The following is a 25473-nucleotide window of genomic DNA, read 5'->3' on the forward strand; positions in this document are numbered from 1 at the left end:
TGACTCCTCCATATGATCGTATAGATCAATTCTCATGTCACCAACCAAACACAATGTTGAAAAATGATTAGAATGAGGCCCAATGCGGTCCAACTCTAGAATCACTTCACTTTTGACATCCTCACTTATGCACACTTCGTCAACCTGGCATTATTAAAAATATTTTGGTCGAATAGTTGGAATTTCTCTTTCCGCTCCACAAGCTGGCCAGTATCCACAAAAATAGGCTGTAGGGCATCAGACGCCTCAAACTTTTTATTCAATTGATCCTGCAGGTCATGGATATCTGAGCCAAATTGGTCTATCTCTTGCCTGAGCTTATTTCTTTCGTTTATCAGTTGTTCTGCCATATTTGACAAACCATTACATAGAACCCCATGAAATTTTACCTATTGAGCTTGTTCCTCTAGCCAAGATTGGCTCACGATATCTGCTTCTTCAAAGTTATCTTCTTGTGGGAACTCTCTCTCTTCGTCGAGTTGAGGTTCTTCTTGAAAATTGGCCATTAATTCGTCCACTCTAGCATGCAGTCCTTTGATCGCTAAGGCGCCAACAACTTATTTCTCGGCTACTTGCCTCATCATGTCATGTTGCTCGGCTACTACTTGCCTCATCATGTCCATAATACGTGCAACGTGTTCCATATCCTCCACTTCCTTGCTTCTATCAAATTCATAAACATTATTAGAAATATTATAATAAGAGCTCTGAGAGGGATAATAAGAATTAGGACAACCATCCCAATGGACACCTTGACAATCATACACATTACAAAAATTCCACACATCAGATTGAGAGGCACAATTTTGCCACAAGTGTGGTCCTCCACGATATGGACAAGGATCACCATCATAAGAATAATCAATATTCGACCAATTCTCATTCCAAGTTAACATGTCAACAAAGATAATAAAATATTAAACTAAGATAAAAATAAAAAATAAAAACTTGAATAGACAAAAAGTAAAAATTTAATCTAGTAGAATAGTTAATTTCTAAGTCCCCGGCAATGGCGCCAAAAACTTGTTGCTCCCAAACGCACACACAAGTATACGTGGTCGACAAGTAATATACGATTGTAAGTCCAGATATAGTATCCACAGGAACTTGTGATTAACTATCAACCAAATTAAACCCAAACAATTAATCTATTCAAGCAATTCTTAAATTATGAATATTTAACTACATCTAATCTAGAGTAGCAAACTAAGAAATTAAAGAAACAAGTTGGCAAAATTTAGACACGGATTCAATGAGAGACGATATTCTAGAGCTATGGGTTGGCTAACAATCACGTTGAGTTTTTCACTTAAATTGTCTAATTAATTTATCTAGTTTATTAATTGACAAGGTTAATATTACTCGTAGCCTTCTTCCAAAGTACTGCTCATCTATTCAAGCTAACCTAACGCCTATATTCCTATAGAATTAGAATTAACAAGAACGCATTAATAAATTCCTATATAGTAACTAAGCAAGGCGATTAGGTATATTCCTATCCTAACCGCAAATCCGTTCCCGATGCTTGAGTTCAAGATCTTCCTCTACTCAATCTTATATGCAATCTAGAATTTCCTCTCCCGAGTTCAACCCTAGATTCGTAGATAGTATTTAATTGGTGATCAAGCAATCAAATAATTAAGCGCAAGATTGAATAAATAAACCAATATGATAAAATAATAAGAACAATTCAAGCTTCAAACTACAATGTTCATGTAGCACCCCACAACTCTATAACAAATAAACTATGAAACTAAAGGAAGAGAAGAGAAGAAAAATTAGTTAGAAGCCTCCTCCAAGCGTGGTGTGTGTTCCTCCCCGTCAATTCTCCTTCAAAGTATGTTAGATATCCTCCAAATTAGGTTTAGACGTGCTTTTATACGAGTTGGAACAATGTAGGACCGAAATAACCTTATCCCGGACGAAATAGGAAAAATCACGCAACGCAGGGTTCTGGCTGTAACACTCCGGAAAATTTTGAAGTACTAAAGTGTAAAGCCCGGTAAAATTTGCAAAGAAAATAATGTTTCTTGGTGCCGGACTAGGCGGCTCGGATTTTTTGGGTTGAACAATGCACGGGAAAGTAAAGGAAAATTTTTGGCGAAAAAGTGCGTTTATGCGGTCCATTATGCGACCGCATAATCACTCTGCGGGCCGCATAATGGCCGTAAAAGTGAGTAGGAGAGGGCCAAATCTGGCAGTAGCTATGCGATCGATTATGCGACCGCATAACTGTTATGCGGTGAATTATGCGACTGCATAACAGTTATGCAGACCGCATAGTGATCGCATACACGGACATATTTTTGATTATTTTTGTCAGCGATTATGAGACCGATATGCGGTCCGCATATCCATTATGAGGTCGCATATGCGACCGCAGAACCGTTCCGGAGCTCCATTTTTGGGTTTTTAAAACCCGACTCTATTTCATTAAATACACTCTTTGGGACATTTTTGAGCAGTAATCTGACACTTTAAAGTGAGAGAGAGTGCCCTAGAGTGAGAAGGTGTTCTTTAATAATTGTTCTTCAATTCTTGCTCAAGTTTTGGAAGATTAAAGAGGGAAACTCACTAGGTCTTCATCCTAGAGATTGAAGTTGCTAAGAATTCCGAAATATTTAGAGTGTAAGGAAGCTCAAGTGAGGTATGTTGGCTAAACTCTTCTCTTAGAATTGAATCCCATGATATTCATGTAAATTATGTAAGTCTCGAGTGATTCATTATGAAATTGGCTATTCCGAGTAAGATTGGGTTGAGAGATATATGTTCAACAAGCATCCCAAATGCTCTATTCATGTTATGTTACCAATTGAGGATGTGTTAAAATATGGGCTGTGCATTAATAATGTTTCGACTTTAAGTCAAGTTCAAATGAAGGCTATTATGCCAAATTTTGTGAAATATCTCTATGTGCATTAGACTCTAAATTGCTCACATGTGTACTACACACTTTGATTTGAATTGTGTTTGTTGTTGATGGTGAGGATGATATTTGAAATTGATAAGGTGAGCATGAAATACTGAATATGGCTAATGTGCCAAGAATGACCTTATAATTATGGACACTAGTGCCAATGAAATGAAAAGATGTGAAAGTATTATGAAATGCGATGATTGATATAAAAAGGTTGATGTCTCAAATATGACAGCCTAGCTGATTGGGTCGTGATCGAACACCAGGGCTAAGGCCATGTCCCTAATGGATAGCCTAACCGTTCGGGTCGTGATCGGACTTCGTGTTAAAGACGGTGATATTGATATTGAGAGTAATTATGGTTGATGTCTCTAATGAGATAGCCTAGCCGATCGGGTCGTGATCGGACTCCGTACTGAGAATACGGTGGTACTGGTATTGTGGGCAATGGTATATCGATATTAAAAATCTCCCAATATGAGATATGAAAATTAATTTGAACACCGTCTTGATTCTAAATTGAGGTTTGATGTTGATTAAGGCTTTCATTGATATTATGATAATCTTGTTTGTATTTTTTTGTCATTCTATTGAGAGGGTGTTTAGTTATACATACTAGTGCTATTCGACGGTACTAACGTCCCTTTTGCCGGGGCACTGCATCTTTCAATGGATGCAGGTGGTTCCACAATAGGAGATATTGATCAATAATAGTAGTGCACCTTCTTCCCAGCTGACTTGGTGAGCCCCACTTCATTTCGGGGTCATGAATCTTTTGTACTTTGTGTATTCTGTTTGAGGTGTAGTCGGGGCCTTATTGCCGGTATTGTCATTGTACTCTTCTTTATCTATAGGGGCTCCGTAGACATAGTGTGGGTTGTGTATTGGTGCTGGGTAAGTCAAAATATATTATGTTGTGGTTGTATTACTTGTCCATTTGAGACTTTAAAAATGATAAAACTATTGGTAATGAATTGGTATTGTAGACGTGAACACCTTTTGTCTAATTAATGAAAATATGTATTATCTCCATTTGTGGATGAGTTTGGGTAGAAGAAAATTTAATAAGCTTGCTTGGTCGGGTTCACTCGGTTGAGCGCCGGTCGCGCTCCTTGGTTTTGGGGCGTGACAAACTTGGTATCAGAGCCTAAGGTTTTAAAGTGTCCTAGGATGTCTCGGAGCCGTGTCTAGTAGAGTCCTTATTATCGGTGTGTTGTCGACCACATACTATAATTAGGATGCTACATGGGCATTTAGGAATAATACCCTTCTTTCATGTTCTTGATCGTGCGATAAAGCTGGTTGTAAGATTGTTCCTCCTTTAACTCCTCCGTTGCTCTAATTTTCAGTACATGGAATCTAAGAAGAAGGAAAGAACTGGCGAAAGAGCCAATGTCACCCTAGGAGTGACAGTTGATCCTATAATTGATGATGCGGGTGAGCACCCGAGGAGTGAGAATATTCCTCCAGCTACTACACTGCCTGACTCTACTACAACTGATCAGACCTCACCTGTCCCTACACCTACTGAGGGTGCAACGGTCCCTCCAACTGATATACCAGTTCCAGCTTCTGATTCTGGTGTTTCTGATGTTGATCTTAGAGGAGCCATACAGATGTTGGCTCAAATAGTGGCTTCCCAGGCCCAGAGGCCAAATGTTGCACCTACTTCTTCCAGTCAGCCAGGGGATTCTACTAGTTCTAGGGTGAACATGTTTCTCTAGTGTTTACGGGTACTGATCCCGAGGAGGACCCCCAGGACTTCATTGATGAGATGCACAAAACTCTCCGGGTTATGCATGCTATAGAGACGGAGGGAGTAGAGTTGGTCTCTTACCACCTGAAAGGGGTGGCCTATTCTTGGTTTGAGTTGTGGGAGGAATTCTGTGAGGAGGGAAGCCCTCCGGCAAGGTGGGGTAAGTTCACAGATGCCTTTATGGATCATTTCTTGCCTGTCGAAACTAAGGTAGCTCGTGCCGCTGAGTTTGAAAGCTTGAAGCAGGGTAGTATAAATGTGTGGGAGTACCATATGGAGTTTTCGCGCCTGTCCAAGTATGCTATTCACATGTTGCCCGCTATGGAGGCTAGAGTACGCCGGTTTGTATAGGGCCTTAGCTCCTTGGTTATCAATGAGGCCTCTACAGCTGCCTTGAATTACGATATGAACTATGGTAAGATGGTGGCATTTGCTCAAGCCACAGAGACCCGCAAATTGAAGAACAGAATGGAACGTCATAGTAGCAGTAAGGCCCGGTCCGCGGGCAACTTTGGTAGTTCTTCCAGTAGTAGTGGTGGTAGGTTGGCATTCAGGGGAGCATCATTAGGACCATCCCAATCATTTGCCCAGTTTTCGATGGGTGCACAATCATCTGGACTTAGTCAGGGCAATAAGGGACCCCACCAGCAGGGTCGGCCCGACAGAAAGTTTCAGCAGCGGAGGCTTCCATGCCCTAAGTGTGGGAGGATGCACTTTGGGTCCTGTTTCATGGACCTACCAGTATGCTATGGGTGTGGTTTGAGGGGTCACATTCAGAGAGATTGCGGCTCGTCCCGCTGAAATATAGGCAGAGGTGCGGCACAGTCAACTAATTCTGTAGCTACTACATCCACAGCACCTCCAGCTCGAGGCACCCCGGCACTCGCATGGCGTGGTGCAGCTAGGGGTGGTGCACAGAATTCGGGAAGACCCAGCAAATTTTATGCTATGCGGAGACGTCGGGAATCATAGGCTTCTCCAGATGTTGTCACAGGTATATTGACTGTCCAATCTCATAATGTATATGATCTTATTGATCCCGGTTCCACTTTGTCATATGTTACACCTTATGTTGCTATGGAATTTGGGATAGAACCAGAATAGCTTTATGAGCCGTTCTCTGTATCTACTCCGGTTGGTAAGTCTATTTTGGCCGCGCGGGTTTATAGGGATTGTGTTGTCACGTTGCATGGTCGGAACACCGTGGCTGATCTTATTGAATTAAGAATGGTCGATTTTGATGTGATAATGGGGATGGATTGGCTTTATTCATGTTTTGCCAAGCTTGATTGCCGAACCAGGACTGTTAGGTTCGAATTTCCAAATGAGCCAGTTATTGAGTGGAAGGGTGATGATGTAGTTCCGAAGGGTAGGTTTATTTATTACCTTAAGACCACAAAGATGATCAACAAGGATGTATTTACCATTTGGTCCGGGTTACGGACACCGATGCTGAGGCGCCTACACTTGAGTCCGTGCCTGTTGTGAATGAATTTTCGGGAGTCTTTCCGGATAAACTCCCTGGGATCCCACCAGATAGGGAGATTGATTTTGGGATTGATGTGATGCTAGACACACATCCTATATCTATTCCACCCTACAGAATGGCACCGATAGAATTGAAGGAGCTAAAGGAACAATTAAGAGATTTGTTAGAAAAAGGTTTCATCCGGCCAAGTGTGTCGCCTTGGGGCGCACCGGTCCTTTTTGTAAGAAAGAAAGATGGGTCACTGAGAATTTGTATTGACTATCGACAGCTTCATAAGGTAACAATAAAAAATAAGTACCCACTGCCAAGGATAAATGACTTATTTGACCAATTGCAAGGTGCTAGGTACTTCTCCAAAATTGATTTAAGATCCGGGTATCACCAATTGAAGATCAGGGAGCGGGATATTCCGAAAACAGCTTTTAGGACTCGGTATGGACATTTTGAATTTCTGGTGATGTCTTTTGGGCTAACAAATGCTCCAGCAGCCTTCATGGATCTTATGAATCACGTTTTTAAGCCATTCCTCGACTCCTTTGTGATAGTATTCATTGATGATATTCTTGTATATTCACGAAGTCAGGAGGACCATGCTGACCATCTCAAGGTAGTTCTGCAAACCCTGCATCAGCACAAATTATATGCAAAGTTTTCAAAATGTGAATTTTGGCTCGAGTCGGTCATATTCTTGGGTCATGTTGTCTCTAATGAAGGAATTAAGGTTGATCCTCAGAAAATTGTAGCTGTGAAGAATTGGGCGAGGCCTACAACTCCAACAGAGATTTGCAGTTTCTTAGGCTTAGCTAGATATTACAGAAAGTTCGTGGAGGGGTTTTCTATTCTTGCCTCTCCATTGACTAAATTGACGCAGAAGGCAATTAAGTTCCAATGATCAGATGTTTATGAAAAGAGTTTCCAGGAATTGAAAGCAAGATTGACTACGGCACCGGTGTTGACTCTACCAGAGGGTATAGATGGATTTGTGGTATATTGTGATGCTTCAAGAATCGGGCTTGGGTGAGTATTAATGCAATATGGGAATGTGATAGCTTATGCTTCTAGGCAACTCAAGAATAATGAAAAGAACTATCCAACACATGATTTAGAACTTGCAGCAGTGGTATTTGCATTAAAAATTTGGCATCATTATTTATATGGGGTCCATGTGGATATATTCACGGACCATAAGAGCCTTCAATATATTTTCAAACAGAAGGAATTGAATTTGAGGCAGAGAAGATGGCTTGAATTACTCAAGGATTATGACATTGATATTCTATATCATCCGGGAAAGGCCAATGTTGTGGTTGATGCTCTTAGCCGGAAATCTATGGGTAGTTTGGCTCACTTGGAGGCATATCAAAGGCCATTAGCCAAGAAAGTTCACCGATTGGCTAGTTTGTGATAACAACACGATAGGGGTCCAAGAATTACTAAAGAAAATCAAGAAACGTGCGGAAGCTAAAAGAAAATAAAGAAACAAAAAAACAACGGAAAATTAAAGATAGATTGAATTCAAGAAAGAGTTTCTTGAATTCAAGAAGTCTATTCTTGAAGTTGAATCCTAAAAACAACAATTAGCTAACAAAGAACTAATCGCCTTTGATAGAGAATTAAAAATAAGAGATAGATTGTGAAACCCGACCCTTTAGAATAACAAGAACAACAATAAGCCTAAACTTATCACCTTTCTTGAATACCTAGAAGTAATCTAAGATTTCGAAAGAGTTTAATCTTACCACCTTAAGTTAAGTCTTGAAGGTTGAAGAATAAATCCAAGAGTAGCCACACACAAGAGTGCAAGAAACATCTCATAATTTTTATTGATATTGTCTATCATAATCTAAAATCTAAAAACAAAGAAGACACCCCTTTATATAGAGAGGGGGTAACGAAATTCCTACATAAAAATAAGAAAATAAATTCCTAAACTACTTTGGACAACAAGTCCAAATACCTTAGGAAAAGGAAAAATACTAGGAAATAAAAACCAAGTCAATCTTGGAAAGTAACTCCAACAATCTTAGGAAAAGGAAAATATAACCTTAATTACCTAGGAAAGCAATAAATCTAGTACCAAAATATATGAAAATAAGTTAAAACCAATCTTGGATAGAATCTTGAAAGTCCCAAACCAATCATGGATAGGATCTTGGAAATCTTGAAGGCAACTTGCAAGCAACTTGGCACCAACTTGTACCCAGCTTCTATCACACCTATTGAAGCTTTCTTGGGCAGCAAGTAAGTCCTTTTTATATTATAGAAACGTGGCTTCATGTAGGACTTATTGGGCTGCAAGTTTGGGCATATTTTTAGGTGCCAAATAGGTCCAATAGTGGCCTGATTTGGACCTTCTTCAGAGGATGTCTCTTGGGATCTAATCCACCTTTTCTTGGACATGAATTTGGACCATAAAATAATTATAATACCTAGACAACTCATATCCTTTTATTCTTGAGCTCTCCATCCCAATTAACAACTTCTTTATTTGCACTTGAAGTCTAACGACCTTGTTTTGCAACTCTTTAACTTGACATCTTGTTAAAGGCCCTCTTTGAGATTTCGAAGCTTCATTCTTGTCCTTGAATAGATTTGAGCTTCCAAGGATGCTATCATTCCCCTCTTCTTGAAAGACATTCGTCCTCGAATTTCGACCTTGCAAGAAAAAGAAGTCACGCACTAGTAAATGGCATCCACTAATCTGAAAAAATGGTAGGAATAAAACAAGATAGTGATCATGTGTCCACTTAACCCAATTAAGCCTAATAGGTGTAAATATTCCTTTATAAAGCATATGGACATCATCATCCCAATAAAATTTATGCCTACTTAGAGTTGTCCAATAAAAACCTCTCTTAGATGCACTATATAATGAAATTTGCAATGCGATCTTGTCAATAAGGTAGTCCAAACATGTGCATGCCAAAGAAATTACAAAATATTGGTCATGCATCCATTTAACACAAGTATCGCTGCCACATGTATCAAATAAGACACTCTTATGATATAGCCAAGTATCAATTATAAATCCCATGGATTCTTCTACATGTAAGTTATCCAAAGAAGCACATAAATTCTCAGAAAGGTAAGAAGAACCCATAAATTCCAAAATATAAATTTCAATACATTCAAGCTCATGATTATAACTTTCCCCAATAATATTCGCAACACTAATGGATTCTACATGATTTCTCAAACTATCACAGAAAGAGTCATAGATAGGTTCATGAAAGAGTATTTGATCACTAACGTCACAATAATCATGTATATCCTCTTTACTAGTAGCAAACACTTTTATAGGCTCACAATCAACATGACTAGAGGAATGACTTCCCATCAAACAACAAAACTCATATTCTAGCAATTTATCACATTAAAACTCATTAGACACTTGAATAAGAGAAGAAAGAACATTTAACTCATTAGCATGCCTCTTCTCATAAATTTCATGCCTCTTTCCACCAAGTTGGAACGCATAATCTTCTATGTCATACTCAATTTCAAAAGGAAGCAAATTACTCCTGCACTTTAACTAGATATTACAGTTAATGACTTGATATGCATCAAAATATCATCATCCACAAAAATTATAAAGTCACCAACATAAGAAATAAGAGTATAGTTCATTACCTCCAAAAATACCTTAGGTGTTCTAGAAAGGCCAAGAATGTGAATGAACCAATTATACATACCATGCTTGGACTTATTTACTAATGGAACAACATCATCTTTTATTCTCTTATGCAATGGCTCTAACTTAGCAATGCCTTTAGGAAACTCCATGTTATAAACCTGTAAATAAGGATCAAAATAGTCAAAAGGTTCAACAACAAAAAAAATTAACCAAGCTTTTATCTTCCACCATCCAACAAGAATTGATTTCGCTAAATTCATGTTGGAATCCGATTGGATCCTTTGCTACAATCTCTTGTGCCTCACCTCCCCTTTCAAAAGGTCTTTCTACATATGACTGCACAAAATCACAAGAACTAAAACAAGAAAGATTTAATAGGTTAGGAAGTAAAGAAAATATTTTCTTGCTTACACTCTCTTTGGCTTTTATCACAAAACTAACTTTTCCCTCACTCTTAGCCTCTTTTCTCTCACTAAAGTTTTTTTCTTCTTCTTTACTCAAACCCTCTTGTTTTTCTCTCTCTACCTCAAAGACTTTTCTTATCTCATTGCCTTCTCTCTTTTCTTTTCCCTCAAGCTCACTGTTTTTCTCAATTGACATCCCATTCTCTTCACTCAATATAACCTCTCCTTTTTCTTCTGTTGGGATGTCAACCTGCACTCCCTTACTCCTCTCATTCTTTTCTCCCTCATATTTTTCCATATTCTCTTTAACAGTCTTTTCATCTTCATAAATTTGTGAGGGAGTCAAAGGTCCAAGAATAAGTTTCTTCCCGTTAACCTCAAAAAAGTATCTATTTTTTTCTATATTATATGAAGCTCTTCTATAGGCATACCATGGCTTTCCCAACAAGATATGATAATTATTCATGGGAATCACATCACACCAAATCACATCCTCATACCTTCCAATAGAGAATAGTAATAACACTCTTTTATCTACCTTTACTCCTCTCAACATGTAGGGTTCAATATGCTCAACACAAGGTAAGTTCAATTTTTCAACCATATAAGTGCTAATTGAGTTATAGCCAAACTCATTGTCAATTCTAAGGGCACAAATCGCAGACATCACTTTAGCTCTTGTTTGAAAAATAATTTTACCATTGTCTTCCTTCCGATATACTGTAAGTTCGACTTTTCAAGTTGTTGAGTCATAGCTCGCCTCCTTTCACTATAACTACCTGTTTGAAATATCTTGAACAAAGATTAGAAGAATTATGCATCTCTCAAACTTTGGCTTTTTCCTCTAATGTTCTCGCCTCTCTTGCCTTTTTCCACTCAAAGCAACTCTTGGTCATTAAACTTTAGATTTATTAATAAACCTTACTAGTCACAACCCTAAATGATAAGAATGAGGAGTTAGAAAAAGAAAAAAAAAGTGAAGGACCAAACCTTGAAAAAATAGGAATTGGTTATGTAGAAAAAATAAAAAAAGAATTTAGGAAACCCAAAACCCACAAGAATAAGGGAAGAAGTTACCTTAATCTTCAAGAACTAGGATCCCCTCTTCTTGTTTCCTTTCTTGAGTTGGAAACCAAATAACACTTGAATTCTACAAATAATAATGAGCCATAATGCTTTTCTTTTGGCAGATTTTTGTTTTTTTTTTGGGTTTTTTTTTAATTTTGTTTTGCTCAAGAACCTCCCAAGATTATCAAGATTGAAATCTTGATTAGCCTATACTCTGATACCACTTGATAACAACACGATATGGGTCCAAGAATTACTAAAGAAAATCAATAAACGTGCGGAAGTTAAAAGAAAATAAAGAAACAAAAAAACAACGGAAAATTAAAGATAGATTGAATTCAAGAAAGAGTTTCTTGAATTCAAGAAGTCTATTCTTGAAGTTGAATCCTAACAACAATAATTAGCTAACAAAGAACTAATCGCCTTTGATAGAAAATTAAAAATAAGAGATAGATTGTGAAACCCGACCCTTTAGAATAACAAGAACAACAATAAGCCTAAACTTATTACCTTTCTTGAATACCTAGAAGTGATCTAAGATTTCCAAAAGAGTTTAATCTTACCACCTTAAGTTGTATCTTGAAGGTTGAAGAATAAATCCAAGAGTAGCCACACACAAGAGTGCAAGAAAAATCTCACAATTTTTATTGATATTGTCTATCATAATCTAAAATCTAAAAACAAAGAAGACACCCCTTTATATAGAGAGGGGGTCACGAAATTCCTACCTAAAAATAAGGAAATAAAGTCCTAAACTACTTTGGACAACAAGTCCAAATACCTTAGGAAAAGGAAAAATACTAGGAAACAAAAACCAAGTCAATCTTGGAAAGTAACTCCAACAATCTTAGGAAAAGAAAAATATAACCTTAACTACCTAGGAAATCAATAAATCTAGTACCAAAATATATGAAAATAAGTTAAAACCAATCTTGGATAGAATCTTGAAAGTCCCAAACCAATCATGGATAGGATCTTGGAAATCTTGAAGGCAACTTGCAAGCAACTTGGCACCAACTTGTACCCAGATTCTATCACGCCTATTGAAACTTTCTTGGGAAGCAAGTAAGTCCTTTTTATGTTATAGAAACCTGGCTTCATATAGGACTTATTGGGCTGCAAGTTTGTGCATCTTTTTAGGTGCCAAATAGGTCCAATAGTGGCCTGATTTGGACCTTCTTCAGAGGATGTCTCTTGGGATCTAATCCACCTTTTCTTGGACATGAATTTGGACCATAAAATAATTATAAAACCTAGACAACTCATATCCTTTTATCCTTGAGCTCTCCATCCCAATTAACAACTTCTTTATTTGCACTTGAAGTCTAATGACCTTGTTTTGCAACTCTCTAGCTTGACATCTTGTTAAAGGCCCTCTTTGAGATTCCAAAGCTTCATTCTTGTCCTTGAATAGATTTGAGCTTCCAAGGATGCTATCAGTTTGGGTGTTCGTCTTGCGGACTCTAGTGAAGTAGGGGTAATTGTGCAAAATAGGACTGAATCATCGCTTGTTGTGGAAGTCAAACAGAAGCAATACAACGATGCATTGTTGGTGCAATTGAAAGAGGGGATTCATAAACATAAGATCATGGCCTTTTATCTTGGCATGGATGATGGTACACTAAGGTACCAAGGGAGACTCTGTGTTCCAAATGTGGATGGTCTCCGGGAAAGAATTATGACTGAAGCTCACACTTCTAGGTATTCCATGCACCCAGGTTCTACGAAAATGTATCATGATCTTAAGGAAGTCTATTGGTGGAATGATATGAAAAGGAATGTGGCGGATTTTGTGGAAAGATGTCCAAATTATCAGTAAGTGAAGGCCGAACACCAAAGGCCCGGTGGGTTGGCACAGAACATAAAAATTCCAATATGGAAGTGGAAAATGATTAATATGAATTTTGTGGTAGGATTACCGCGCACTCCGCGCAAGTTTGACTCAATTTGGGTGATTGTGGACCGACTCACGAAATCAACACACTTTTTGCCGGTTAAGTCTACCGACACAGTGGAGCAGTATGCTCAGTTGTATATCAAAGAAATAGTCAGGTTGCATGGCACCCCAGTTTTCATCATTTCTGATCGAGGGCACAATTCACTGCTAATTTTTGGAAGAAATTTAAGCAAGGTTTGGGTACTCAGGTGAATCTTAGTACAGCCTTTCACCCGCAGACTGATGGGCAGGCAGAGCGGACTATTCAGACGCTTGAGGATATGTTGCGCGCTTGTGTTATAGACTTCAAAGGTAGCTGGGATGATCGTTTACCACTCATAGAATTTGCGTATAACAATAGCTATCATGCTAGCATTCAAACGGCACCGTTCGAGGCTTTATATGGTAGGAGATGTATATCTCCCATTGGGTGGTTCGAAATTGGGGAAGCAGATTTGATAAGGCCAGACCTTATGCATCAGGCTATGGAAAAAGTTAAAATCATTAAGGAGCGGTTGAAGACTGCTCAGAGTCGTCAGAAATCCTATTCGGAAGTTCGTCGTAGGGATTTAGAGTTCAAAAAAGATGATTGGGTATTCTTTAAAGTTTCCCCCATGAAGGGTGTAATGCGATTTGGTAAGAAAGGAAAATTGGGTCCGAGGTATGTTGGACCGTATAAAATCATTCAGAGGATTGGTGAGGTGGCGTACAAGCTTGATCTACCACTTGAGATGTCATTAGTACACCCAGTGTTTCATGTGTCTATGTTGAATAAAGTAGTTGGAGATCTGACACTCATTGTTCCGGTTGAGACTATTGAGGTAAATGAGAAATTGACTTACGAAGAAATTCTGATTTCTATTATTGATCGCCAAGTCCGAAAATTAAGAAATAAAGAAATTGCCTTCTTTCACTCTTTGATTTTAATTGTATCCTATGTGCTTGTCTTCAAATTGGGGGGACAAACACCAAAGGGTGTCCCCCTATTTTTCTCCTTTTTATATTCGTTTATTTTCCTTTCTGTTTCTTCCGTATTTTATTCAATTTTTTGCTCCAAATTTCTTCATCTTCACACCGCTTTATTCCTATACAGTTAAAATATAATATTAAGCATAAAGTAATATAATTAACACTCAAAAGTCGATTAAAAGTATTAGAACATGAGGCAACAATGAGTAAATATATGCATTTTTGACCGAATATCAGTATGCTTACTAAAATAGAAAAACTTTAAAAGAAGTTAGTAAAAAATGATCATATCAAAATAACATCACAATTGTCTAAGCCCCGCGGTGGGCGAAAATTGTTTACACGTAAAAAGGTACAGTTGAATTTATATACGTGATTTATAGACACGTGGATTAAGATTATCTGATTAGTAGAATTACAAAGAATAAAGGAAACAAAATAGGAGAATTTAAGAAAGAACAAGCCTATATTTCAGATAGATTTCGCCGAAATCAGGGTAACAGGAATGCTTCAACAACAACTTTATTGTATAGAACTACGGAAATGAGAGATAGCTTTGTTAATTGTGGTTGATCGTGTCTTACAATGAGTATAAATACTATTATTTATAGTTAAATCTGAGGAGACATGAACCTGAAATCTCACTCTCTTAAAGTTGAATAAAACCCCTCTTGATGGCTGCATAACGTTGAGAGTACATGTTGAGATTTTCTATAATGACTGCCCCTTTAATGATGCTCTCTCCAACCGGTGATTTGCTTTCAAAGTTACTTCTCCGATCTTTGTGTTCTCAGAATTCGCATAATACCGGTCACATGTCGGTATTCTGTATTTTCTAACTGCTGACTCATTTTCATCTTGTCATCACTGCCACGTGTCTGTTCGAGAGACGTCCACCCGTAAACTCTAATGCCTCCCAATAATACGATGGAAGGAAAAAGGAACAGAAGTTAATCTTGTCACATGCATCACTTAGTTTCAGATTTAACGTCTTACGTGATGGAAATTTTGTGTGTCGATAGCTTCTCTGAGATTTTAGTTCCCTCCTTTAATTGCCTTATCGGCGTTTCTGCATATGAATTTCAGTAAGAATAACTGCTCCTGTAACATACTCCATTAATGTTTTTTAAAACAATATATTGGCCATAACTTTAGAGGTTACCTTGGCTGATGACTCCAGGATTTGTTTGAAAATGATTGTGCAACATTTTATCTTTGATAACACCTTGATAGCTTGTGTCCAATCAGTTGCTTATACTTCAATTTTTCCATTTTTTTAGCAGATGTGTCGTCTGATGCCAACAAGCCACAAGTAAGCTTCTACCTGTTCAAATGACATTTTTCAGTTGAATTATGCCTCAGATGCACAAGCTAGCTTGGTGCGGTTCATGCTAATTAGTTCTGTATACGATAAAACCCGGTTAGTATTTCGTACGAACTGTTCGAGATGGTAATGCATTGGGTCGGAGAAGCATCTACATAATCAGGTTGAGATCCGGAGTCAGGTCACCAAGCTTCAAACCCTAAGGACCGATCAATGTCGAGCTCGATATCATTATCGAGCTCGAGTCCAAATCAAACTATGATGCAAAGTGAAGTTATCAAGCTTACGAGGTAGAGACCGACCAATACTGACCCCGAATCAATACAAGGATCCGGGCCAGAATCAAGCTCGAGTCAAGATCGAGAGCTCAAAGTCAAGATCGAGAGCTCGGGTCAAGATCGAGAGCTCGAGTCAAGATCGAGCTTATAGACAAGAGCCGTTGCAATCCCACAAGAGGAGAGAATCCTGGCACGAATTATGGAAAAGCTGATTTATCATGGGTCTCCACTATGTATATTTAATTATATCTAAAGTAGAATCCCTCCACTATAAAGGGTATGGTTATTATTTCTGTAAAGACAAGTTTTTTGGGCATACTTGGTAACTGAGATATCACACATTTCATATTGAAGAACTATCATTTCTAGCTTCATATCTTTCATCCTCACAGTCAAATATTAGATATTCTTATTTATCCGTACGATTTGTGTTGAGTTATATCACATATCCTTAGAACTACGTACAAATTTAACTCTATCCGTTTTTCGGGTAAACAATTTGGCGCCCACCGTGGGGATAAGGATAACAGTGCTTATTTGATACAAATCTGCAAAAACACACTGTTTTGCACCTGTTTCCGAAAGTATCTTGGATTTCGGATTAGCAACGACTAACTACCAATCAAATGGCCTCACCTATCGACAACGAAGCCGATCTTCAAGATGAGAACAACAACTTGACACCCAGTACCGAAAGACCACTTGTCAATGCTGTTGGAGCTCGAATCGAAGTGCCGATAGATATCAATTCGCATGTGGCCATTGAGGCGAACCTACATTCTGAACCTGAAAATAGCATTCATGGTGGCACTCAGTCTGCAGCTCGAGATACCCATAACGTCGAGGAAAACAGCGTCAGCTTGCGTATGATTTTCGAAATATTGCAAGCTCAACAGGCACTAATAGCTCAGTTGCAGAGCCAAACCCAGCTACCGAGCAGGCTGGTGGCCAGTCCACCTGGAGAAATTACTCGTAGAACGGAGCCAACCATAGTGAGGTCAAATGAGCAAGAATCGGGAACTACTCCCGAAATGTCTAAAATACTCGAGGAGCTCACAAAGCGAGTCTAAGCCAACGATAAAAAAGTAGAAACATATAACTCCAGGGCCGATCAGATCCTGGGAGCTCCACCAATGATAAAAGGGTTGGATTCCAAAAAATTAGTGCAAAAACCTTTTCCCTCGAGCGCAGCCCCAAAACCAATCCCCAAAAAATTTCGTATGCTCGAAATTTCCAAATATAACGGAACGACCGACCCCAACGAACACGTCACTTCTTATATGTGTGCCATCAAGGGAAATGATTTAGAAGATGACGAAATCGAATCTGTGTTGTTAAAAAAATTCGAAGAGACCCTCTCGAAGGGAGCAATGATTTGGTATCACAACCTACCACCGAATTCCATCGACTCATTTGCCATGTTAGCAGATTCTTTCGTAAAGGCACATGCCGGGGCCATAAAGGTCGCAACAAGGAAATCAGACCTTTTCAAGGTAAGAAAAAAGGATAACGAGATGCTAAGGGAGTTCGTATCTCGTTTTCAAATGGAACGAATGGATCTTCCACCAGTTACAGACGATTGGGCTGTTCAGGCTTTCACTCAATGTTTGAACGAACGAAGTTCAACGGCATCACAGCGACTGAAGCATAACCTGATCGAGTACCCAGCTATCACTTGGGTTGACGTGCACAATCGGTACCAATCAAAAATTAGAGTCGAAGATGATCAGTTGGGGGCGAAACCCGCTTCTCGAAGGGATACCACAGAATCAATGAATGGAGACGTAACCCCGGACAAATAAACAAAAGAAGTGATCAAGGTCAAGGGTCTCGGGGGCTGATGAACAGAAGTGGGTTCGACAGGCCTACCGGATCTAAGGAAGCGCCTCGGTTATCGGAGTATAACTTCAGCATTGATGCATCCGCCATCGTGTCGGCTATCGGACGCATCAAAGACACTAAATGGCCTCGACCCATGCAGACCGATCCTGCCCAGAGAAATCCCAATCAAATGTGTGAATATCATAGCACCCATGGCCACAGAACGGAAGATTGCAGGCAACTAAGAGAGGAGATAGCCGGTTATTTAATAAAGGGCACCTTCGAGAATTTTTAAGCGACAGGGCGAAGAAGCATTTAAAAAATAGGGATTTCGGCAAGCAAAACGAATAAGAAGAACCACAACACGTCATTCACATGATCATCGGAGTCGATACCCCTCAAGGGCCTGTGCTTAAACGCACTATGGCATCGATTGTGAGAGAAAAACGATCTCGAACTCAGGATTACGCACCCATAGGAACTTTTTCCTTCAATGATGAAGATGCAGAAGGAGTCATCTGATCTCATAACGATGCACTGGCAATATCCGTACTTATGAATAAAACTAAAGTTAAGCGTGTGTTAATTGATCCAGGTAGCTCGGCTAATATCATCAGATTGAAGGTCGTACAACAACTCGGCCTACAGGACCAGATCGTACCAGTGACCCTGGTCCTAAACAGATTCAATATGGCATGTGAAACCACCAAAGGCGAGATAATTCTGCTGATAAACGTGGCCGGGACCATCCAGGAAACGAAGTTCCACATAATCGAAGGCGACATGAGGTACAATGCCCTTTTTGGAAGGCCATGGATCCACAACATGAGAGTTGTACCTTCAACCCTACACCATGTTCTTAAATTTCCAATATCGAGGGGGGTCATAATAGTGTACGGAAGAGCAACCGGCCGCAAGAGAAATGTTTGCAGTCGAGGAAGCAAATCCGATATCCTCGCCTTTGCCAGTAAAGGAATCGGGCTCAAAAGGGGAACGAGATGCCAAATAGAAATCACAGATATCAACTTTAACCCGACCAGAAAATCAGAAGATCGATGAAGATGATGATCAAAGGATCCCTCGATCCTTCGTGGTTCCTGATGATTCCGACGCTACCAAATCAACGGTTGAGGAATTGGAGCAAGTCACACTAATCGAGCTCTAGCCCAAACGGAAGGTATACCTGGGAACGAGGTTGACTCCCGAACTCAAGAAAAAACTTATTCAATTTCTTATCACGTCGATTGTTTTGCCTTGTCCCATTTAGATATAACAGGGATTCCACCGGATATAACGACACATCGGCTAATATTGGACCCTAGGTTAAGACCGGTGAAGTAAAAGAGAAGACCCCAATCTGAGGTAAAGCACGCACTCATAAAGGACGAGGTAACCAAACTTCTCAAAATAGGGTCCATTCGGGAGGTGAAATATCCTGAATGGTTAGCCAATGTAGTTGTAGTGCCTAAAAAAGGGAACAAACTTAGAATGTGTGTAGATTATAAGGATTTGAACAAAGCATGCCCCAAAGATTCCTTTCCGCTGCCCAACATCGATCGCATGATCGATGCCACGACCGACCACGAGATCCTTACTTTTCTCGATGCCTATTCCGGGTATAATCAAATCCAAATGAACCCGGAAGATCAGGAAAAGACTTCATTTGTCACCAAGTATGGAACATATTGTTATAATATGATACCCTTCGGGCTAAAAAATGCAGGAGCTACTTACCAACGCCTAGTAAATAAAATGTTCGAGGAACAAATAGGTAAATCAATGGAAGTTTATATTGATGACATGCTAGTTAAGTCCCTGCACACAGAGGACCATTTGACCCATTTGCAGGAAACATTCGATATTTTAAGGAAATACAACATGAAGCTCAACCCCGAGAAGTGTGCTTTGGGAGTCGGTTCGGGCAAGTTCCTCGGCTTCATGGTGTCAAATCGGGGGATCGAGATTAACCCTGATAAAATCAAGGCCATCGAAGACATCTCCATCGTGGACAGCGTAAAAGTCGTACAGAGGCTAACAGGACGGATTGTGGCCTTAGGCCGATTCATTTCAAGGTCGTCAGATTGAAGTCACAAATTTTTCTCTCTACTCAAAAAGAAGAACGATTTCGCTTGGACCCTGGAATGCCAACAGGCATTAGAGGAATTAAAACGATATCTATCGAGCCCACCACTGCTTCATACTCCAAAAACAGACAAAAAACTTTTCTTGTACTTGGCAGTATCGAAAATCGCAGTAAGCGGTGTCCTAGTTCGAGAAGAGCAAGGTACGTAATTTCCCATTTATTATGTAAGTCGAACCTTAGGAGAAGCAGAAACTAGATACCCGTACCGAGAAAAATTGGCACTTGCACTGATAAGCGCCTCTAGAAAGTTAAGACCGTACTTTCAATGTCACTTATATACGTATTAACCACTTACCCGCTTAGTAATATTTTGTACAAGCCCGAACTATCAGGCCGATTGGCTAAATGGGCTGTCGAACTCAGTGGGTACGATATCGAGTATCAACCCCGCGCGACCATCAAGTCTTAAATTTTAGCGGACTTCGTGGCCGATTTCACGCCGACCCTTGTATCCGAAGTCGAAAAAGAACTCTTATTGAAATCGGGTACGTCATCGGGGGTATGGATCCTTTTTACGGATGACGCTTCGAACGTGAAGGGGTTCGGGCTAGGGATCATTTTAAAGCCACCCACGGGTAACACTATTAGGCAATCTATCAAAACTACTAGGTTGATTAACAACGAGGCCGAGTATGAGGCCATAATTGCAGGTCTCGAGCTAGCTAAAAGCTTGGGAGCAGAAGCCATTGAAGCCAAGTGTGAATCTTTGCTTGTGGTAAATCAAGTAAACAAAACCTTCGATGTGCGAGAAGATAGAATGCAAAGGTATTTGAACAAACTACAGGTCACTTTGCACCATTTCAAAGAATGGACTTTACAGCATGTTCCACGAGAGCAAAACAGTGAGGCTGATGCACTTGCAAATTTGGGTTCATCGGTCGAGGAAGGCGAGATAAGCTCGGGGACTGTAGTTCAACTCTCGAGATTCGTGATCGGAGAAGGTCATGCCGAGATAAATTCTACGAGCTTAACCTGGGATTGAAGGAATAAGTATATTGAATACTTGAAGAATGGAAAGCTCCCATCAGACCCTAAATATTAGAGGTCCCTACGAACCAAAGCTGCTCAATTCACATTAACTGCAAATAGAACGCTATACCGAAGGACATTCGATGGACCATTGGCAGTATGCTTAGGTCCAAGAGACACCGATTACATCCTACGTGAGGTGCACGAAGGCATTTGTGGAAATCACTCCCGTGCCGATTCATTAGTTCGAAAAATAATCAGGGAAGGGTATTATTGGATCGATATGGGCAAAGATGCAAAGGAGTTTGTTCGAAAATATGACAAATGTCAAAAGTTTGCACCAATGATCCATCAGCCCGGAGAGCAACTTCACTCAGTCCTATTCCCACGGCCATTCATGCAATAGGGAATGGATATCGTCGGCCCTCTGCCATCGGCCCCAGGTAAAGTTAAGTTCATTTTATTTATGACTAACTATTTCTCTAAATGGGTTGAAGCATATGTGTTCGTGAAAGTAAGAGAGAAAGAGGTTATAGACTTTTTCTGGGATCATATCATATGTCGATTCGGGACACCCACCGAAATAGTGTGTGATAATGGGAAACAGTTTGTTGGCAGCAAAGTGACGAAATTCTTCGAAGACCACAAAATAAAAAGGATATTATCAACACCATATCACCCCAGTGGGAACGAACAGGCCGAATCAACGAACAAAACTATCATTCAAAACCTAAAGAAGAGGCTGAACGACGCTAAAGGAAAATGGAGAGAAATCCTACCCGAAGTCCTTTGGGCATATCGAACAATATCAAAATCTAGTACGGGGGCAACCCCATTCTCCTTAGTATATGGATCCGAAGCCTTGATTCCAGTCGAAGTCGGGGAACCCAGTGCCAGGTTTCGATATACAACGGAAGAGTCAAATAACGAGGCTATGAACACTAGCCTCGAATTATCGGATGAAAAACGAGAAGCTGCTCTCGTCCAACTGGCCGCCCAAAAGCAGCGAATCGAAAGATACAATAATCGAGGAACCAAGCTTCACCATTTTAAACTCGGGGACTTAGTGCTAAGGAAAGTCACCCTCAGTACCTGAAATCCAAACGAAGGAAAACTAGGACCGAACTGGGAAGGACCGTATCAGGTTCTTGAAAACGTCGGAAAAGGATCATACAACCTCGGTATTGTAAACGACAAACAACTATCAAGCAATTGGAATGTGTCACACCTAAAACGATACTACTGCTAAGGTACGACCCTCCCATATTCGTTTACATTTCGAAACTAACCCCTGCAGGAGTCCGATCAGGAGCTAGGATGGTTCCTTCAATATGAAGCCCTAGGTCTGGAAGCACGCGTTGCACTCTTTTTCCCTTAGACCGATTTTATCCCAAATAGGTTTTTCGGCAAGGTTTTTAATGAGGCAACCTGTGATCGTGCTAAACATAGAAACAATTCGACAGTATCCAAGGCCTCTTTACAATCGACCTCGAATACTGGAGGGCATTGGCCCTCAAATATATCAAGTTCTGATGCAAGAAAGTTATTTCGTAACAACAGGGTTCCAATAGGAAAAGTTGTAAGAGCCAAATGGTCAAAACGAACCATGCTCATGTAGTTGGCTCGAGCCCTGACGCAAAACATGAACACATGTATAATGACTTGCAAAGAAAGTTCTCTTCTTCACCCATATCTTATATCCAAGAAAAATTCCTCTATTTCGAGATTTATTATGCAAACAGGATTGAGATAAATCTCTGAGTCCGAGCAGGCACTCACTCGACTAATAAGCCTACGGGCTACTCTTATTCCGAGTTCGAGCAAGCACTCACTCGACCATTACGCCTACGGGCTACATTACTTCGAGTTCGAATCATTCACTCGACTACTAAGCCTACGGGCTACTTCTATTTTAAGTTCGAGCAAGCACTCACTCGACCATTACGCCTACGGGCTACATTACTTCAAGTTCGAAATCACTCAACTATTAAGCCTACGGGCTACTTCTATTTCGGGTTCGAGCAAGCACTCATTCGACTATTAAGCCTACGTGCTACATTACTTCGAGTTCAAAATCACTCACTCGACTATTAAACCTACGGGCTACATTACTTTGAGTTTGAAATCATTCACTAGACTATTAAGCCTATAGGCTATGTTACTTTGAGTTCGAATCACTCACTCGACTATTAAGCCTACGGGCTATATTACTTCGAGTTCGAAATCACTCACTTGACTATTAAGCCTACGGGCTACATTACTTCGAGTTCGAAATCACTCACTCGACTATTAAGCCTACGGGCTACAGTACTTCGAGTTCGAAATCACTCACTCGACTATTAAGCCTACGGGCTATATTACTTCGAGTTCGAATCACTCACTCGACTATTAAGCCTACGGGCTACATTACTTTGAGTTCGAATCACTCACTCGACTATTAAGCCTACGGGCTACATTACTTCGAGTTCAAAATCACTCACTCGACTATTAAGCCTACGAGTAATTCACTCGACTATTAAGCCTACGGGCTACAGTACTTCGAGTTCGAATCACTCACTCGACTATTAAGCCTACGGGCTACACTACTTCGAGTTCGAATCACTCACTTGACTATTAAGCCTACAGGCTACATTACTTCGCGTTCGAAATCACTCACTCGACTATTAAGCCTACGGGCTACAGTACTTAGAGTTCGAAATCACTCACTCGACTATTAAGCCTACAAGATATATTACTTCGAGTTCGAATCACTCACTCGACTATTAAGCCTACGGGCTACACTACTTCGAGTTCGAATCACTCACTCGACTATTAAGCCTACGGGCTACATTACTTCGAGTTCGAAATCACTCACTCGACTATTAAGCCTACGGGCTGCATTACTTCGAGTTCGAAATCACTCACTCGACTATGAAGCCTACGGGCTACAGTACTTCGAGTTCGAAATCACTCACTCGACTATTAAGCCTACGGGCTACACTACTTCGAGTTCGAATAACTCACTTGACTATTAAGCCTACAGGTTACATTACTTCGAGTTCGAATCACTCACTCGATTATTAAGCCTATGGGCTACTCTTATTTCGAGTTTGAAGCAAAGCGCTCACTCAACCATTAAGCCTACGGGCTACGTTACTTCAAGTTAGAATCACTCACTCGACTAAATTGCCTAAAGCCTTACGAAAACCTTCATAAGGCGTAAATGAAACAAAATCTTCATAAGGCAGAAAATAAAGGCAAGTCGGGAAAAGAAAAGATATTTATATATGCATACAAGATTGTTTACAAGATTATTTACAACATCCAAAATGGAAACTAAGGGCTAAGTTTCTTGGTTATCTCCGGGGGCGGTCTCATCTCCATCGAGCTCCTCCCCACTCTGAGACCCGCTCTTGTTCCCTTCACCATCATCGTCATCGTCATCGTCATCATCATCATCGGAAGCCAAGGCCCCAGCATCGGCTTCAAGCTCTTTTGCCTTTATTATCTCTTCAGTAAGATCGAAGCCTCGAGCATGGATCTCCTCGAGGGTCTCCCTCCGAGATTGGCATTTTGGAAAATTCGGCTATCCAATGTGCTCGAGTTCGAGCGGTCCCAGCTACTTCTTTCGCATGCGACTGAACGGCCTCAGCATCGGCCAGATAAACAGCTACAAATGCGTCTACATCGGCCTTTGTCTTTTCAGCATTGGCAAGTTTAGAAGCCAACCGAGCCTCGAGCTCCTCTGTTTTCCTTGCTTGAACCGATCTTTTTTCCTTCAGACTTTGAAGTTGATTTTCGACCAATGATAATTGGGCTCGAGCAACCTCTTTCTCTGCGTCAAAGCGGTCCATATTTCCTTTCCATTTCAAGGACTCCGCCTTTATCACATCGACCTACTCACGGAGCTTCCCGATCATCTCAAGCTTCTGCTGCAACTGCGAGATCGAAAGATTAGCTATCATTCCAGTATCGAATCCATAGGCTCTTAATAGTGTCATTACCTGCTCGGATAGATCAGTTTGATCTTGGTGAGATTTGGCCAACTCAGCTCGGAGGTCCTTGATTTCTTTTCCCCTTTGCCCTAAGAGGAGTTTAAGGGCCTTCCTCTCCTCCATGGCCCGTTGGATATCGGCCTCGTATCGACGCAGCTCAGCTCGGGATCGAGAACATGCTTCTCGATGAGCTACCATGGCCTACGAAGAAAGAAGAAACAAAGTAAGAAAAGAAAAACAGACATAAGAGATAATACCAACAAAATAATTCAAGGCTTACCTGATTCAAAGCCTGCTGCACTCCGTGAAAAAGATCCGATGCATCACTAGTACCGGCAGCATCCTCGACACCGGTAAACAGATCACAAAAAGGATCCTCTCCATCATGAGGCCCGTCTAGTTCGAGGGCCGAATCGCCCCTTTGAAAAAAGCAGCGAAGGTGGGCGAGTCTTTGATTGCTACTGCCCCAAATGAGTCACTTGGGGAATTCTCTTCGGTTTGAAGAGATTCAGGGAGAGCCCCTTCAGACGTATTCCCCATCCGGTGGCTTCAATGGGAAGCATCCTCGATCTCCAACAACTCGGGGACTCTGACCGAATCTTTCTCCGATATATCCTCAGTTCGAGGCGGAGCCTTATAAACCACCATCGATTCAGCTGCCTGTGAAGCGTCGGTGGTCTTCTTCGATCGGGCCACCAGTACGGACCCGTCATCTTCCTCTTCCTCATCTTCACCCCATAGACGCTGAACTGATTCTAAGGTCAAAGGGATGGTATTCTTCCTCGACTTAC

The sequence above is a fragment of the Nicotiana tomentosiformis genome, chromosome 12 (genome assembly GCF_000390325.3).
Source record: "Nicotiana tomentosiformis chromosome 12, ASM39032v3, whole genome shotgun sequence".
NCBI classification, from domain to species: Eukaryota; Viridiplantae; Streptophyta; class Magnoliopsida; order Solanales; family Solanaceae; genus Nicotiana; species Nicotiana tomentosiformis.